General features: G+C 32.6%; 1 long non-coding RNA gene across 1 annotated transcript; it reads right to left on the bottom strand.

Annotated features, from left to right (window-relative positions):
• Nucleotides 1-430: 430 nt before the first annotated feature.
• LOC111083760 lies at nucleotides 431-2,484 on the bottom strand. The gene is made up of 3 exons (XR_002609231.1): nucleotides 2,218-2,484; nucleotides 917-1,017; nucleotides 431-535 (listed from the first exon to the last, which is right to left on the bottom strand). It is a non-coding gene; the product is annotated as an uncharacterized LOC111083760 (long non-coding RNA).
• Between the last annotated feature and the right edge of the window lie 2,495 nt (nucleotides 2,485-4,979).

The following is a 4,979-nucleotide window of genomic DNA, read 5'->3' as shown; positions in this document are numbered from 1 at the left end:
AAATACCAATACATCGTTAATTATCTACTATCTAGTACGGTTGACTGTTGGGTATTAAATACCAATACATCGTTAATTATCTACTATCTAGTACGGTTGACTGTTGGGTATTAAATACCAATACATCGTTATTATCTACTATATGGTACGGTTGACTGTTGGGTATTAAATACCAATACATCGTTATTATCTACTATATGGTACGTCAATTACGTGTGAAAAGACGATTTAATATATAAGACGTAAATTAAAATGAAATAGCTAACTGACCCAGTTAAGCCTAATGGGATCATTTTAGGCCTATAACAAATTAAATTAAATTAAATATTCATCTGTATTCTTCGATTATGATATTCAACGGCTTACCTGTCAGTTTACTACTACTTTAGCATAGTAAGTGTTACAGTAATTATTATTATTAGTTGACTTACGTGGAACCTTAGTTTCTGTTGTACACTCGGCGGCAGATAACAACACAGTTTGTCAATCAGAGGGATAATTAATTTTGGATCTACATCTTCTGGATTTTGTAACCCTATACACAATTAAAAGTGTAAAACAACTAAGGCCAACGTCGTTTCCATTCAGATTAAAGAATAATCTTCAAACTTAATAATTATCTCAATCAGAATTGATTTAGATTTTGTTTTCAATCAATTTCGCCAAACCTCGTGATTTTCAATTTTGTTACTTTATCAATAAAAATAAAAATATCGTCCTAATATTTTATTACTTAATATATCATACAATGCAATCACTAGTATATTTTCTAATAACACGGTGAAATATTATTTGCTACTGTTATCTTATCGAATAATATGATAAAGTAATAAAAATTACACTCTGTTGCTATTTTGATAGTGTAAAACTTCAACACTAGATGGCAAAAGTAATAAGATTAAGTGAGTGGTCTTACCGGTAATCAAACTTGCCAAGAGACCCACGATGACGACCACGACACATGCCAAAGCACTGAACCACATGTACGACAGTCGATAAAATTTAAATATATCGGCACTACATAAAAAAGTCAAAACAACGTGACTGGAAATATGTGAAAGAAACAATATTTTAATCTTTACTGATTTTTCTCGGGTCTTCATCTGTCTAGTGTCTTAATTATTATTGATAAAGACCTGACAGAGAGATAAAACAAACGTCCACAAAACAGTCAGCAATAAGTACACACCACGCAGATGAAGACTGGAAAAAAAAAGTGTCTCTAGAAAGCGTAAAACTACAAAATTGTTCTCGTAACTTGGAAAGGACAATACCAAACCTTGTTAGAAAAATAGACAGTTAAAGGCTCCAATGCAAATAACTGTTGCCGAAGCTGAATAGGGTTAGCGTATTGTTACGTCTCTGGTCGTTAGTTAATTTTCCGTAAACATTATTTCCGAAGAAACTTTAGCGATACAAGTCCTTTCTTAAATAAAACTAGTTTATTCTTTCTCAATACAACTTTGCAATAAACTTAATTTCCACAGTCACGCTATAACTTAAACGCTATAATCCACAACGAACGAACGATTCACGCGCTTGACTCAATTGTCGTCTCTATCTCTGTCTGCAATTCAATTACATTGTTGCCGTCAGTTCTTGGCGGTCTTATATACAAGAATACCACATATCTAGTAAACACTCGAGACTTCAGGAAGGGACATGAATTTTCTAGAAGCTCATGACGCGTTACTAGGGTCACGTGACTACCGCTGTCGTAACAGTATGAAAGTTTGTCTTGGAGGGAAATATTCAGAAGTAGGATGAGTTAAAATATCAACTTTGTTATTTTTTAAGATGTGTAGGCCTCCTTCAGATTCTTTTCTAACTTTACTAATGCAACATCATCTACAATTTATACTATATCTTCCCATAACAACAACTTAAAATTAAGCCCGTAGCCGGGGGAGGGGGTGCTAACGAACCCCCACTCCCGCAGGAGTTCCGCTCGTCTGTTAAATTTTTTTTGTCCCTTTTTTTGATGATGGCCTATCATTATATAATTGGTTTTGTAAAACTGGGCGTTTATGTGGAAATAACATTTTCATATTTATTGGAAGAAATTTACTAGAAACGTTTATTTACAATGAAAATAAAGAAGCCATTTTACATATTTCGGATATTATTTTTTCGTTCCTGGTCACTAAAGTAACACATGAAAACAGTTCCAGACCTGGCTACGAGCTTAGTGCAATGCATTATAACATAACAACTTACTTCTTAATTGCTGGAGCCACAGTGCTGGCTAAAACGGCAGTTCCATTGTGGCAGCTTGATATCGAAAAAGGAAGTTTCGGAACACTTGGCTTATGACTAAAACTTCCAAATCCAACCCAAAAAGATATTACCAATCCAGAGATTAAGCCAATAATTGCACCCTACATATAAAAAAAGTTGATGGATTAACATGTGCTAATAATAATATGTCCCAAAAAAGATATTACCAATCCAGTGATTAGGCCAATAATTGCACCCTACATATAAAAACAAAGTTGGTGGATTAACATGTGCTAATAATGCGTTTATTTTAAAATTGTTGGAGTAACACGTGCTAATAATGTGCATATGTTAAAACTGATGGATTAACGCGTGCTAATGATGTGTTTATATTAAAATTGATGGATCAACATGCGCTAATGATGTGTTTATATTAAAATTGATGGATCAACATGCGCTAATATTGCGTTTATTTTTAAATTGATGGATTATCGTGTGCTAATAATGTGTTTATATAAAAGTATGGGAACCTAAATATGGCTGAAAGACGAAATGTCAAGTTTCAATATTATCGAGAAATTTCAATGAATGTTTTAAACTTGAAAGTTTGTTATTAAGCCTCAGAGCTTCTTACTTTTTTTTTGTCTTTTCAAGTATTTTTGTAATGAAAACTTGAAACCTTTCTTATCAATGACATAACCATTTTCAAAACAAGAACATCAAAACATCATGGTAAATACTGTTTACAAAACAAAACAAAAAATCCACATTAACTTCTTATAACACTTGGAAAATCGCAAATTCAAAGTTTCGCCATCCTCGAAGCACGTGTCTGAAATAAACTGAAAACACCTTCCATCAGGTTAAATAACAAAAACTACACTGATTTATCCAGCATTTAAAAATCTGTCAGATAAATATTTCGTTCGCAAGATTAAAGAAACCTTGTCAATAATGATAAAACTGATAATACAAACATTTTGAATAAACAATGAATACAATCTCAGTTTCTGACCAACACATAATAAGAAAAAAATATCAAGATCTATCATTCAATCGGACTTGACGCAGGTTTTTCTTTGGGACGGTCGGTCTACGAGTGTGGAAGTAATAAACGATTAATATTTAGAATGAATTATTTATCACAAACTTCACTATCGTTTCAACGTTAGCGGTAAATATATATTATTAGATATAATAAACAGGAGACAAATTAGTAAATTAATTTTGTTAATTTTTTAAGTAGGATACAAAATATATGATGTACATAAAGTACAATAGTACCCCTGTAAAAAATTAAGATTTTTGAAGAGATTATATAAATTTTAATGGCATACGATAAACGTTACAAATATTATATCTATACTTTTGGAGTAGTGGTCATTTATCTTTACATTACTGGCCAAAGCGTATCTGCTAAAAGTTTAGGTGTTGCTAGCCCTCGTTGGAATATTTTTTCTAAACGCATTGACATTTGTCTTAACTAATAATGGTACTTGAAACTAATTTTTAGGTTTAAAAAGAAAAATAACAGCCGGTTCAAAATTTATCAAAACAAGCAGTAAAAAATGAAGTGTTCAAAAAAAAAGGGATTATAATAAAAAGAGTCAAAAATCGACGACTAAAAAAAAATAGGTTGAGAATCAGTAATTATATTTAAAAAAAGGTCAGGAATCAGTAACTATGTGAATAAGAAAGGTCAGAAAGAGGTAAGGCACCAGAGATTATAATAAAAGAGGCCGTGAAAATAAGAACTGTCGTAAAATTGATGCCAACACCTAATAACTACAGTGAAGAAACAACGAATGATCTATAAAACAATTTGTATGATATTATTCTAAGACTTATTAAAGTTGTACATTTGATTCAGGCTGACCGCTGTCCACTTTGCCCTTTTCTGGTGTCAATTTTTCGGGAGCAGTGAAGCAGTGGTTGATACTTGAATTTTCGACTTTCTCAGAGGGCGGTTTGTTACTAGCAGCCGTCGTTATAGTTGACACTGTTTAGCTTGACGTAGACATTTCGAAATTCTCGGAGAATTTTAAAAACATCTAAATTAGACATTAGTGACCATAATGCGTATGTTGTTATCAGGTTTTCGTGAAGTTTTTCAGATTTATTATTACTTTTTGGATAAAACATATTTTTTCTATATGCATACATGAAAACGTAGAACGATCTAATCAAGTGGAATTCAAGTCAGATCTTGTGAACGTTCGAAGCATTATATAAATACTTAAGACAACAATATCAAGTTACAGTTTTGTTGCTAAGCGACGCAGACAAACGGTACGTTACCAATAACTGGTTTATGTGTAGTATATAAATAATGGTTTTCCCACATTTAATTGCTTCCACAGAAACTAGCAGTAACTTAACTGTTAGAAGATATATTTTGCTAATAATTTAAGAAAGAATTACCATTGGTTGAGAAATATAGGTACAATATTTGAAATGTTTATTATATTGTTACGACAGCGGAAGTCACGCGACGCTGGAAGCGTGCGCGCTGGAGTTTCTCGAAGGATCATGAATTATTGAGGAACCCCGCGAATGTCCGAGTGTTTGCCAGGCGCCCTCTTTTTTTAGTATATAAGCCCGGCAAATAAAGCCAGCGATAGATAGATTGAAGAGATAGATAATTGAGTCAAGCGAACAGTAGGCACCATAAGTAAAGTGTGTGAATCACTGTGCTAAGTTGCTAAGTATAAAGTGACTGTGGAAATTCTGTGTATTACAAAAAGTTGTATCAAGAAAGAATA

This window comes from Limulus polyphemus, unplaced genomic scaffold, assembly GCF_000517525.1.
Source record: "Limulus polyphemus unplaced genomic scaffold, Limulus_polyphemus-2.1.2 Scaffold11071, whole genome shotgun sequence".
Taxonomy (NCBI): Eukaryota; Metazoa; Arthropoda; class Merostomata; order Xiphosura; family Limulidae; genus Limulus; species Limulus polyphemus.
The sequence above is the reverse complement of the archived record's forward strand: the minus strand, read 5'-3'. Positions and strand labels throughout refer to the sequence as shown.